The following is a 14,570-nucleotide window of genomic DNA, read 5'->3' as shown; positions in this document are numbered from 1 at the left end:
ATTCTTCACATTTGTAAAATTTCAGCTATGGGGAAGATTCATACAGTACTATTCTGATCTCTTCATCCCAATACACCTGCCAAGACATGACTTGTTTCAATAATGTAGTTTTCAAGACATTGTCCAGTCCATTGTTTAAAACAAATAGTATCTTAATCCATAAATAAGGTTTCCAATATAACACATGGATGCATTTCTTACCTTTAAAGCTTGTAAAACTTGTGAATGTAAGACCTAAGTACTCCTACAGATGAAAGTTGCTATATAAGAGGCTTGTGGGGAGAGTGAGAGCAGGAAAAACATTTTCTGATGTGTCTGTATGAATACTGTGGTCTCTGACATGTTAATTTACTGTCAACTTCCCCAAAATCCTGTTGAGCCTTAGAGCATAAGAGAGCTTTTCCGTGCAATTTTCATTTCGTGTTTGCAATTTATGAATGTTGTGCATGTGTTTATGGGTTTCAAATGCATATGTGCAGCTTGAGGAATGACTGGTTTTAACTATGTTTTAGGTTAAGTAGCCAAAGAGATGAGTCTGGTTTTTACACACTATACCCAAATTTCTGCCTAATTTCACAAGTAAAATGACACAATTTCTAATCAACTCATTTAGACAGAGCCTACTCCAAACTGTAAAAACATAAGACATTTTTCTCTCATTGATTACAGCTAAACTTTTTGTTCAACACTATTTTTAAGACAGCTGTTGTTTCAGGAGCTTAATGTCATTAATTTTATTTCAATATTGTTCTTACAGCTTTTTTTCTCTTCAAAGAAAATCTCTGCAATTTGTCTTGAAAGCTCTAGTCATAGCCACATTAATTGTGTTTTCCACACAGGCTTATCTTTCAGTTTAGTCAATTTGTTTGGGAGTTTGCATTTTGGGGTCATCTTTAGGCCTTTCTTCTTTCAGTATGGAAAGGAGGGAGAAGAAATTCACAGTCAAAATTATTCAACTGCAGTGTTACAAAATTGCAAATTTTATGGTGAATTTAACCTGTGCTACAGCTGATTGCATGGCTGCCACATTTATAATAATGTGGGTTCCAGTTTTCCTTCAGACCCAAGCTCCAGTCACCCACATCCTGATATGTAAGCTGACATTAAGATTCTACTCTTGAGGGATCCAGCTGTCTTTCCTGGCAGGAAGATGAGGGATTGCATTTAAGTCTTTTCCCTGCAGACTCTACGATGATCAGAACCATACTGGCTAAAGACAGTTCATGGTCCTCCTCTCATGTCTTCCCATACCCTCAAGTCTTAGTCACATTGCCTTTGCTGCCTTGACCTTGTGTTTTTTATTACAGAAGTTCATAAAAGGTGGACTGCAAGAGAGCCTTCTAATTTCTCATTAGGTTTTCTGCGTACCTCATGTTAGGAGGCTGATTTGTATCATGGAGAAAAATTAAGTCTTCACTCATGCTTTGAGTGTGCCCACAGCTGAGTGCACAGCATCTGGTGTGAATTCTGCAGCAGGAAAAGGAGGCTGTTTCTTAGCATCTCCCATGCCTTAGCCAGCAAGAGAGACACACAGGTTTTCTTTGGTTGGTTGGTTTGTTTTTTAAAATAAACTCAGGAGTGTTTACTTTTGCCATGTTCTACTGTATCTGTGAAACAGTAGGTGGGAAGCTGCAACCAGGACATTTCACAGCTCAGGCAGCTTTGAGTCAGTTTCACATGTCCCAGCTTTAGTGAATAGGAATAACGAAGTCTGAAGAATGAAAAGATGACCCTTACGCACAGCTAGGCCTGAAATCCAGTAGAGATAATTTTTAGGAGTCTAAGGCTCCAGAACTAATTCCTGAAGAGATCCTTCAGGGCCATTTCTCCCTTTGTCTATATAAATACATTGCTATGCATAATCATTTTGACATTTCTAGAATAGCTAGATGTATAGGCTCTGGTTAGCACAAGTGTTTTATGAAGTACTGACTGGTCTGTAGGACTGGGCCTCTGTACATAAGAACCAGTAAGATACATCAAGGCATTCATAAGTCCTCAGCACAACCGTATCTTCATCTTTCATAGGATATGAAGGGAAGCTACTTCTAGTTTAAGTGAAGGAATCTACTCTGGTTAGTAAGGTTGTACATATCCCAAATAAATTATCTTTGTAACTCCTGTCAAGATCTTTGGGATTCTTTTTTATTGAAATGATATCAAAGATTTATTATTTTGCTGTTCTTGAATATTCTTGCATTTGCTGAATAAACAGCATTTATGATATATCAAGGCTGCTGAATAGGCTTCTACTGCCCATAGAAAGCTCAAAAAAGGTGTGAATGGTGTTTTGTGTTAAACTGCTTGTACTTCCAGTCTGTGCAAGACCCTTTGTTTTTGGTTAAGGTCAGTGGAATGCTAAAGGACCGTCGTTCCCTAAATTTTTGTTTCAAGGGTTCCTACATGTTAAAGTCAAGGTTTTACTCCAAAATGAACTTTATCCTTGGGTTTTGCTTCTACACAGCCTTTTTGTATCTTCCTGCCAGAGAGCCCAGCACAGAGTGCAGATGATTCTAAGCACAGGGCCGAAAATCCCACTGTCCTGATTTCACTTTGTAGCTCTATTAGATATGTCTAACTCTACCCAGAACAGGACTAAGCTTTTTATAGAGTTTTGACAGGTTAACATGATTTCTATAAAATGGGACACCAGTTATTATCTATCAATAGTATAAATAAAAGTCTTTGACTCAGAAACCCATATTATTCTTTGTCACATACAGAGCAGAACAGATTAAAATTTAATAAAATATTTGTTTTGAAATGTTCTTTTTCCCCACTACATTTCACTTGACTCCATTCATATCTGTAGTCCTGTAAAAGGGTTAAATGCAAGTATTATACTGGTAAGTGTGGATGCTGCACTGTTATATGATCTGGCACATAACTCTTCTGCAGGCAGTCTTCCTCTTTGGGAAACCTTTTTCTGCTTAACTCATTTTAAAAGAATTTCCTTTTTTTTTTTTTTTTTTTTCTTGTAATAGGAATTAATTTCTATGACAATGTCACCCATGGCAAGAAAATGTATACTGTACCTGAAGATAAAATGTCTTACCCGCTTTAAAATTACTATTTGTATAATTCACTGCTATCTTGTGGTCAATGCAAACAGAAATGCAAGAATCCACAAAGCATGTATAAGCCACACTTTATGTTTCATATAACTAAAGTATCGCTAGTTAATACTACAAAGCTAGCACTTTTTATGTACCATCAAAAGATCCTCTATGAATCACAGTTTCTTGACCGGGAAAGGGAGGGTTTTCATTACAAGTATGAATACCTATTTGCAAATAATACATTATCTTCAGTTGCCCTTGACAGCAACACACATTACATTTAAAGGATGGGGCCCCATGCCTCAGCAGATTCTGGCAGTATTTCATGCAGCAGAGGAGATATTCAGAATTAGCCTTGCACTGTACATTGTTCCCTGTCCTTCACCGACTGAAGTACCAGCACCAAGTACCCCAGTGGGTGGAGATTTTCTCCTCCTCTAGTTTTTTTCTTCTGTGTGTGTGTGTATGTGTGTGAACGTCTCCACTTAAAACTTTTTTTCAAGTGACCATAAAAGCACACTGTAGGCAAAGCATAAACAAGCAACTAGCTGATAGGAAAATGGTCCTTAAAATAAGTATTCATAAAACCATTGTGTATTAATTCACACTCTTCAGTAAATGACAGATTGATGAGGAATAAATTAATCTGCTTTTAGAAAACCCAGTGCTATGGGGAAATGTACCTTGCAGTAAGAATTTTTTTTTGTGCTACAGGTATTATTTTGCTTTTACTTTGGGTTAAAATAGTAGCAATATCAATTTAAAATACCCAGAGTGACTTATTTTTAAAGAGCACTAATAATGCTATGAGAAAATGGAAAATTAGTGTCTTGTTTCAATCTCAGTTGAAAGTTTTCTGGAAAAGGATTGAAACTGAACTGAAAACTAAGTCCAGCATAATATTCATTTAAGTTACCTAAATAACCTGGTCTGGCCTCAAACTGATCTTACTTGGATCAGAAACTGGGACTAAATGACCTCCTGATGTCATTCCAACCTGAATCATCCTACAGTCTTATGATTTAGATACGATTTTCCATAAATAGAGTTAAGACAGACCCCTGATCTGCTGGACCACTTCTGAATTAGGATTAAATTTCTGTAAATAACCTATAAAGCTGCGATCGTTTAGGATTAATTGTGCATCAAATTGCAATGCTAACTTCACACGTCTGCAGCATCTTTGCAAGGCCCAGCTAAAACGTTCATGAATGCTATGTTCTTGGATTTGGGAAGCATTAAGACCAGAAACTCACAGTAATGCTAATGAGAAAAAAGGTTTATTCTCTTCTAGTTGTGTTCTCATTTCTGGTGGGATAATTTCCTTCATAATAGCTGGTACAGTGTTGTGTTTTGGCTTTAATCTGAGAACAATGTTGATAACACATGGATGTTTTAGTTGTTGCTATGTAGCACTTACTCTGATCAAGGACTTTTCAGTCTCTCACACTCTGCTAATGAGGAGGGGCACAAGAAGCTCAGAAGAAGCAGAGACAGGACACCTGATCCAGACTAACCAAAGGGGTATTCCATACCACAGCATGTTATACCCACTATATAAACTGAGGGGAGTTAACTGGAAGAGACCAATTGCTGCTCAGGTTAGGCTGGGTATTGGACAGTGTGTGGTGAGCAACTGTATTATGCATCACTTGTGTTTATTGGTTTTGTTTGGTTTTTTTTTTAGTTTCATCTCTCTCACACTAGATGTTATTTCCCATTTAATCATGTAATATGATGTAATCATGTTTTTCTTTTGAAAGAGAGATTCTGAAAAGGAAAATAAAGAGTGCAATTCAATATCTGAAATTGTGTGCGTGGGATCAGCCACTTGGCAAATTTTAGTGGAAATAAGTAGAAATAAATCTGGTACCACAAATTAAGGAAATGAATTCTCAAACTGTGTTAGTTCCTTTTTCTGAATGTCCAAGGAATCGTTTGTTTGTTGAAATGATATGGCAATTTTGGAAAAGCAATCTCTTTCTGAATATTTGAATCTGATCTTTTTTCTGTCTCTCAGAAAGTGGCAGTAAAAAAAAAATAGGAATAACTTTATTTACTCCTCTACAATATTAAACACAGATGTATGAATTGTGACAAGAGCATATATCATGGGGATTTATTCGAATAAGCAATTAAGATCATCAGGGTCTTTTTGTTAGGTAATTTGAGCTATTTCTCCATAGTCTGCCTCCCCCATTCTTTCTCAATGTCTACATGTAAATATAACCTGAAAAAATATACTGTGATACTTAAAAAGACTGGTTTTGCAGATATCGTATATTTCCCTTATAACAAGTGACAAAATCAAAACAACAAAACTAAACAAAACCAGTTGTACTAGAATTCAGATGAAATCCAAAGGGGCACTTTTGCAGCATTTTTGTTTCCTTTTTCCTCTTCTTCTCAAAGGTCTAGAGGGGGCAGGAGGCTCCCAGCAATGAGGCAAGAGATGGTGGCCAGGGAGGGCCCACTTGGACTTTGCCTTTCCTCAGAAGAGAGCCCTTTCCTCATAAGAGAGATGTTTCAGCCCCTTAATCATCTTTGTGGCCCTTTGTTGGATTCTCTCCAGTATGTCCATTTCTGCATTGTGCTGGGGAACCCAGAAATGGACTGGATAGCTTCTTTTTCTACTATGGCCTCGCCTCCACTCAGCTGTTGTTCTCATCTCTGAAGGATGCTGTCTCCAAGTGAGTTCTGAATGTCTGCCTTTTATTCTGGTCATGGCTTCTTTCACTGTACTGCCTTGGAGAGGAAGGGAAAGTGGTGAGTGCTTGTCAAGAAGCAGAAAAGAAGGTGTAAGGGAAAGACATTGAAGGGATAGGAAAAACAGTTTCCCCCTTCACAATGTAGATGCCAGGACCTAAACTAGTTTCACTGTCAAATAACAATGAGCTGTAACTGATAAAAATTCCTAGCAGGGTCCATTACCTAAATATCCTTTTCAAAAATAGTGAGGGCCTTTAGATCTCTGCAGACAGTTTATTAAAAACAAAGCAAAACAAAACAAAACAGGATAATATTTGTAGAACAGAGAAAATGTCCCTGACTATTATCTAAAACACAGAACCATGTTAGCTGACCTGTTAAAACATCATCCTGAGCATTGAAAATGCCATTAGGTGAAGCTGAGCAAAAATAAATGAAAATGAAAACAGGCTGCACAATGTCAAAAACTGGCCAATTTTGAGAGGCATGATTAGCATACCAGATTATAACATTATGAACCTTGGTGTTTTGTGGGTACTATTTAGTATCTCTGTCCTTTAATGAACGTTTTTCTGATAATTTAGGTAATTGTTGGGTTTACAGTGTCAGGAAAATCACAGCTGGAAAAGAGACAATTACAGATTAATAGACATGCCAGTGCACTGAACTAGTAACAAGTACAGTTAGCTCTTTCTGGAAGATGTTTATCTAACCTCTTTTTCATACCTTTCTTGAAGGTCATTATTAATATCTGGGACAGTCTAAAAGCCTTATATTTTTCTAATATGTATTCTGATTTTTTTAACAAGGGAAAAAAGGTCAGTTTTCTTCTACTCCAACCTCCATGAACATGGAAAAAAAAAAATCACAGTTCCGTCTCTGTATATTATTTAGTTAGTGGAAAACTGTTGTCTTATCCCTGCTCTTTAGTCTTTGCATATTTAAACTTAACAAGCCCAGGGTTTTTTCAGCTTCCTTTCTTAACTATATTTTGTTGTTCATGACTAGATATTACCTAGTTTTTCCAGAATCTTGAAATGTGATGCCTAAAATTAAATGCAGTGTTTCTTTTGGGCTCCATTAGCAATCTATTAGATGGCATAACTGCCTTCTGCTTCTTTTAGGTGAGATTGTAATTTATTTTTTTTCCTAGTAAAATCACAGAAGTACCTTCAAATACAGCTTGTGATTTATTAACTGTTTACTGTAGAAACATTTCTTAATTATATTCAGATCTCCACCATCAAAGTCATTACTGAAAATACTGAATTATTCTGACTCTTTGGAAATCTCACTTTATTTACCCATCTACTTAGACAGCAAATCTGTGAGTATGATATACTCAGGAAGTTGTGCCATTTAATTTAGGGTGGTTTTAGTCAGACCATACATTTTAGAATGATTATGAAAAATATCCTGTAACTTAGCCAATCCTAAATGTCAGTCATATTTTGTATTACCCTGTTTGCAGTTGGGCTTGTTATCTGATCAAAAGAAAAAAACTGTTGACGTGGGAGTCGTGGACAATGCAGAGACAATCAATGTGATCAAGCAATTGCCATTTATTGAGCATCAGACATGATCTTTTATACACAAATCCACACATTGATTATACGCTGATTGGTTAACATGCCTTACCAGCAAGCTTCTGATTGGGCTTTACACAAAGTTGCTTAATACAAGTTACAACAGCTACTTATGTTTAGCACTAACAACATTCTTACACTGCGGTTTTACATCCTGTTTTTTGTTCTTAATGTTGCTAACGTTGCAATTTCATTTCCCCCACTGCTATCTCTGGCTAACCTCCCCTCTGGTATTTTTCCACTTACAGAGAAGCTCTACTTATGCTAACTGAGAAGCCTGACTCATGCTAACTAAATCCATACAACAATTCCCCCTTTTTGTTTTTGAGGCGGGTGCGTTAGTCAGTATCTTCATATAACACAGTGATCTCTTCATATTCGGTGCCGAGTCCCAGTTCCATGTGTGATTGTTGAACGAGCCAAGCCTTCAGAATGAACCTCATACACAAAGCCTTCCCACATGCAAAAATTCCACAACCAATAATCAGTAACACCAACAACGTGATTAACAATTGTGCTAGGCTATACAGTAAAGGTTGCAGCCAGCTGCTAAACCCCAACTGAGCTAGCCAATCGTCTAAACCTTGTTCCACTTTAATCGTATTTACATGTTCTTGCATTTCCTGCAACTGCTTCTGAATAGATTGTGAATGATCGGTTAGATTAAAACAACACATGCCTTCAAAATCATTACAGCCATGCCCATGAGCTAATAATAAAAAATCAATAGCCACGCGATTCTGCAAAATAGCCTTGCGACTACTATCTATATCTTTCATGAGGTCTGTTAAAACTGCAGATGTAAGATTGGCTTGTTTCACACCCCAACAAGCAAGCTTTTGCAAATTAGCAGTAGCAATAGTTGCTGCACACCCAGGATAAAAAATACTTGTTAAGGCATTTTCGACTTTACCCAAAAGTGTTACAGAGTCCTTACAGGTGTTCTCCAGCTTAGTAAGAAATCTGCAAGATCGAACCAAAGTAGTTTTGTTTAACAGAGATACCGATAGAGCTACAAGACTAAGACGTCCCAGATAACATGGTCCACCAAGGGGATGTTTTGGGATACCTTGCCAGGCGTGATAATCACAAATCAAAAAAACTCCCTTAGGCAAAGCTAATGACATGTCTGGAAAAAGTTCATACCGCCCAAACTCTTCTAGACCTACAGCTCCCCCACACCATGCTTGGGCCTCAGAAGCATCCAGTATCCTATAAATACCTGATCCAGACACGTGTCCACACATCAAGTTGATGACACTGCATGCCAATATGAGAACTTACACACCTTGCCTTAGCTGGGGCATCAATTATATTAGAGCTAAAGCCAAAGCACAAGCCATCTTTAGTTCTGTTTATGGATCCTGTCAGCTGCATTTTCTGTGGATCCCACAGTAAAGCTTTATTCAAATGCTGAATCAAAAAAACGGACATCCAAGCTAGTGTCCAGTTTGCGATATTACCATTGATACAACCTCCACACCAAACCTGTTTGTTGGCCTGGGGCTGTTGGCAGGCCATCTGATTTCCGTTACACCAGTTATCAGGCACACTAGCCTTGTCTCCTTCCTGTTGCAATATGGTTCAGTTAGCTAACAAAATGTTACTTATATATCCCACAAATCTTTCTAGCTCCAAAGAGGGTATACCAATTATACAAGTGTGAAATGGGTCAGACACGGCTGTTAAAGACACACAAAAACTAGAAGTGTTGGTTCTGTTCACCCATGTACCCATATGTTGTCTCGAGGCAATGCCATGCTTAAGAGTGGGTCTTCCAGACTTTTTGCTACAGCACTCCTCCAGGCAATTAAAATGAGCAGCCTCGCCAATCTGGCTTGACCCATCGGCTGGGTACCCATAGTGGTCTGGAATCTGTGGAAACACAAACATAGCCCCTTCCAGTCATTATGACCTCAACTTGGCCCTTCCATTCCCCTGTCCGCAGATCTCTATAAACCACCTGAGCACCATTCACCAAGACACATCCCGCGGCTAAGGCATTGCTATGTATCACGATAGGTGGCTCTGTCCTATCTCCTGTCAACTGCAAAAAAATTAAGACATAGACAGCTTTTGCAACTCGTTCAGCTAGTGGGAGGGGCATGCCACCTTTTTGTTTTTGCAAAAGCTCCTTAAGAGTTGCATGATCACGCTCCACAATAGCTCGACCAGTTGGAGAGTGAGGGATTCCTGTGACATGATGAATACCCCATTGATTACAAAAAGTCTGAAACTTATGGGAGATATATGCAGGCCCGTTATCCATTTTAATTTGAAGAGGGACCCCTAAGGCTGCAACGGCACAGTGCATGTGTCTAATGACGTGACGAGCCATTTCACCAGTTTGTATGGTAGCCCAAAGCGCTAGTGAAAAGGTACCAACAAGGTATCAACAGAGACATGGACATATTTGAGTCTACTAAATTCAGGGACATGTGTAACATCCATTTGCCATAACTGAAGGGCCATAAGGCCTCGAGGATTTACCCCTAGGCCTACACTGAGGCCACTATGTTGACAAGCTGGACAAGACTGGACTATGCCCTGTGCATCCGTTACAGAAATGCCAAATTGTCAAACAAGCATTTTTGCAGATTGATGGAAAAAAAAATCATGGGAAAAATGTGCTTGCTCAAATAAATTGGGTGTGGGACCTGTCCATACAGGTGCAGTGACAAGTTTGTCTGCATGGTTATTTCCTATGCTAAGACCGCCGCAACTTTGACCAGTACGGATGTGTTTTATAAAATACAGCTCGGTTCGTTGATTATTGACCTGTAACAACTGTAACAAGGTTTTTTTGTAAAATAGAATTGTTCAGTGTCTTAATCATTGACCGTTCAAGGCGTTGAATAACTCTCACAACATAAAGAGTATCTGATACAACATTAAGAGGTTCTGTTTGCCATCTTAAAAAGACCCAAGCCACAGCCTTCAGTTCCAAAGTCTGAAGGGAATCACCAGGTTCCCCTTCAATTAATTGTTTTTTCCAACCATTGTTAGTGTGCCAGGTTGCAACAGCAGTTTTAGACTTCTTGCCTGCATCTGTAAAAACAGTGTAACCTTGTATGGATTGCTCAGACTTTTAGGACATTCCTCCCATTGCTGACCTGATAATAGCGGCAAGATTTTTGCTTTAGGGAAGACATTGGTCACTTTTCCTGCAAAATCTGTCATAGCAATTTGATATTCCATCGAAAAATGTTCAAGGCACTCCAAATAACTAGAAACAACAGGTAAAAATATCTCACAGGGGTCATGACCCGAGATATCAATTACTCTATTTCTCCCTGTCATAATTAATTGAGCAAATAACTCTGGTCTGGTAATTATTGTCTTGTGAGGCTGATATGACAAAAAGATCCACTCAAGGATTCGCAATGATTCAGCTTGAATTGAACTACTAAAGCCAAAGGGTGATGTCTATCCCCTCCAGAATTTATGACCATCAAAGTGACTGGTTGGTCTGCTAAATACCTGGAGGCATAACCAGCAGCAGTTTTTTGGGATATACGATCCAATGCCTGACTTTGCTCACTGGTTAGCTGGCGCTTGGCTTCTGCCTTATGTTCTTGGCCTAATAGAGGCATCAATGGTGCAAGATCATCATTTGTGATACCGCAAACATGTCAAACCCACTGAATATCTCCCATGAGTTTCTGCATATCAGTGAGCATTTTGTTTTTCGAAGAGGGTCGAATACTGCTGCCAGAAATGACCCAACCCAAATAGTTCCATGGGGCAACTCATTGGATTTTTTCTGGGGCAATATGTAACCCCTTGACAGATAAGGTGGCTTGCAGGTCATCCAATAAGTCACCAGGAATACTCTTTCCTGCTATTAAGATATCATCCATATAATGATAAATGATCAACTCTCGATATTTTTGTCTCACCGGCTCCAATGCCCATGCAACATATATCTGACAAATGGTGGGGGAATTTTTCATCCCTTGGGGTAACACTGTCCAGTGATATCGTTTTGCAGGAGCTTGCTTGTTCACGCTGGGTACTGTGAATGCAAATTTTTCACAATCCTCTGGGTGCAGACAGATTGTGAAAAAACAATCCTTCAAGTCAATAATTAAAAATTCCCAATTCTCAGGGAGCATTGTAGGTGATGGTAGCCCTGGCTGTAATGCTCCCATCTCCTGCATGACAGCATTTATGGTTCGGAGGTTGTGTAATAGTCTCCATTTTCCTGACTTCTTTGGGATAGTGAAAATTGGAGTGTTCCATGGGCTTGTAGACAGCACGACATGTCCTGCCTGAAGCTGTTCCTGTACTAATTCTTCTATTTTTTGCAGTCTTTCTAGTTTAAGCAGCCACTGATCTACCCAAACTGGTTTTTCTGTCAGCCAAGTTAATCTCAGTATAGGTGGCTGCTCTTCAGTGACCACCCCTAAAAAGGTGAAGTAATCAATTTTGTATGGAGCTGACTCAAGACATCTCTTCCTATCAGTGCTATAGGAAGGTGCAGCACATAAGGTTTGACAGTGGCAAGGGCTCCATCTGCAAAAGAACAATTGACTACCTCTTGACTAATGAAAGTCTGTTGACAGCCTCCCACTCCCATGACTCCATGGCCTGTACCAATGGCCAAGAGGGAGGTCAAAGATGCATTGGAACAACGGTAACATCCGCTCCGGTATCTAAAATTGCTGTGATTTTAATAGTCTGCCCATTTTTATGTGATAATATTACAACCTCAGTTGGTTTCCCTCTGGTAATATTCATAGCAAATAAAACATTTGTTTGCCCTGTTGATCCAAAGTTTCCGCGGCCTCTGTCCTGTCTCCCCCTCCTGGGTATCTTTGTTTTAAATGGAATTAGCTGAGCTATTTTTTCCCCTGCTGGTATTGAAATTGGTGGTGTTAATGTATAAACAATTATTTTAATATTACCTTGGAAATCCACATCAATTAATCCTGGGACTACAAAGATACCCTGACGGGAGACAGAGGATCACCCAATCAACAAGGCACTAAGTCCATGCCCCAGCGGTCCCCATAATTGTGACTCTATCAAATGCACTTGAGAGTCACTCAACGTAACGGTTACTGCGGTTGCCACGTTCACTCCTGCACTGCCGATGGTTGCTGAGGCAATGCAGTCCAGGCACCCTTCATTTGTGTCGGAGCGCGAGGGTAAGCGCTCGTCTTGCTGTTTCCTGTCCTTTTACACTCCTGTGTGTTGTGAGTTGGTTTATTACAGCGCACACACCATTTAGTACTACACTGATTAACTGGCTGTTGATCTAGACTGTTTCCGGATTGATTTTTATTTTGTGCCTTACATTGAAAATGAAGATGCCCTGATTTCCCACAGTTATAGCATTTTCGTTCCCTCTTTCCTTTCCCTTTCCCTTGTAATAGCGGACGAACTGCAGCCTCTACAGCCTCTGCCATATAGGCTGCCTTTTGTTTGTGACCCATTCGTTCAACAGCTTCCAACATCTGAGCTATCGAAGTGCCTCTAGGCAATGTATTCAAAAGTTGTTTCACCTGATCATTAGCCCCATCAAATGCAAGCATATCCAGTAATTTTGCCTTCATATCATCACTCATATCCGGGTTGCCTTGCAATGCAGCAAATAACCGATCAATAAACTGTGGATAAGATTCTCCAGGTCCCTGTTTTAGAGACGAAAAACCAGGAGTTGCCTTGTCATTTGGAAGCAAAAGCCAGGCTCTCAGACCCAATTCTTGGGAGCGGGTCAAGACCCGAGCAGGAAGCCTCGCTTGATTTTGTGGATTGGTAAATTGGCCTTGACCCAAATACGCATCTACTGGCACCCCAAACAGTGGGTCTCCTTGTTGGCGGGGCTGATTCGCTTCTTCCATACAAGCCAATTCCCATTTATTCAAAAACAAAAGTTTCAAGTTAGGGGGAAGCAATGTTTGAACAATCATTTTGATATCATACGGGGTTAAGATATATGCAGAAAAAATATGAGCAATAATTGATTGAGTATACGGCGCCTTTAACCCATAGGTTGTTACTGCTTGATGGGCCTCCTTTACTATTTTTATATCAAACACTTCCCAGTCCTTTCCCCCCTGTACGTTATCAAAAACAGGGAAAAGAGAAGGACCTTCAGAAAACTCCCCAGTTACCACCGCGTTCTCAATCATCCCTCCCCACTTTCAGGCTGGATTAACACCCCCCGTGCTCCCATTACCCCCCTTTTCCAAACCCGCTTCCCGGTGTGGAGGAGGAAAAGAAAAAGGTGGCGCAGTTGGTACAGCAGCCTCTTGGGTCTCAAGAGCTTTGAGTTTTTTCAAAGCTGCTGCAACTGTGTGTCTCCCAGACTCGCAGACACCTGTTGATGGAGTGAACAAATGGATTCATCCTCTGAACCGTCATTGGAATCGGGAAGAGGAGGATACAGGTCTGGCTCTGCCTCAGGTGATTCTGGATCTGGTTCCAATTCAGACTCCGGGTTGTCCTTGTTTCCTGCACCAGCAGCTTTCTGCACATCTTTGGCATTCTGCATGTTCGTATCGGGTTTTGGAGGTTTTCGGGCTTGTTCACCCTTTTTAGAAAAATCAGTCGCAGTCCTTTTCGGGACACTCTGCATTACGACAGGAGGCGCAAAGGCCATTGCAGAGGCATTTTGTCCTGCAGTTTTTCCCTTGCTACCCTCTGGGGCCATAGCCATCAGCACGGACGCAACTGCGGTCCTTTCTGACTTTACGTCCCTAAGAGTCTCTGTAACTAAGCTCCACAATGTGGAGTGCTTCTGAGCCTCTTTGGACCCTTTACTGATTTCGTCCCACAGCGCTTAACCAATCCGATCCCATTCTGGAACCCCAAACGCATCCTGTACTGAGGGTAAAAAGCCACGATCGCGGGACCATTTTAACAGCCTCTGAAGGATGGCACTATCATATTGCAAACCTCTCTTAGAGAGAATGTGTTGGAGGAGCTTCACCACCGTCTGTTCCTCTTTGGATAGCGAGTGCCCCATCTCCTCCCTGGCTGCTCACCTGATCAGGGCGAGATTCACAAAGTTTTGCAGACGTCTGACTTCCAGCGCCAGGGCATCGCTACTTTCAGCCGGCTCATCGCCCCCTCTTTTCCCATCGGTCCTTCCACCTTGGCTCTGCAAGGTACCAATCTGAGGGTCCCTGTTCGGGCGCCACTTGTTGACGCGGGAGTCGTGGACAATGCAGAGATGATCAATGTGATCAAGCGATTGCCGTTTATTGAA

The sequence above is a fragment of the Pezoporus wallicus genome, unplaced genomic scaffold (assembly GCF_028554395.1).
Source record: "Pezoporus wallicus isolate ANWC-B61680 ecotype Strahan unplaced genomic scaffold, APGP_CSIRO_Pwel_v1 contig_5767, whole genome shotgun sequence".
Classification (NCBI taxonomy): Eukaryota; Metazoa; Chordata; class Aves; order Psittaciformes; family Psittacidae; genus Pezoporus; species Pezoporus wallicus.
The sequence above is the reverse complement of the archived record's forward strand: the minus strand, read 5'-3'. Positions refer to the sequence as shown.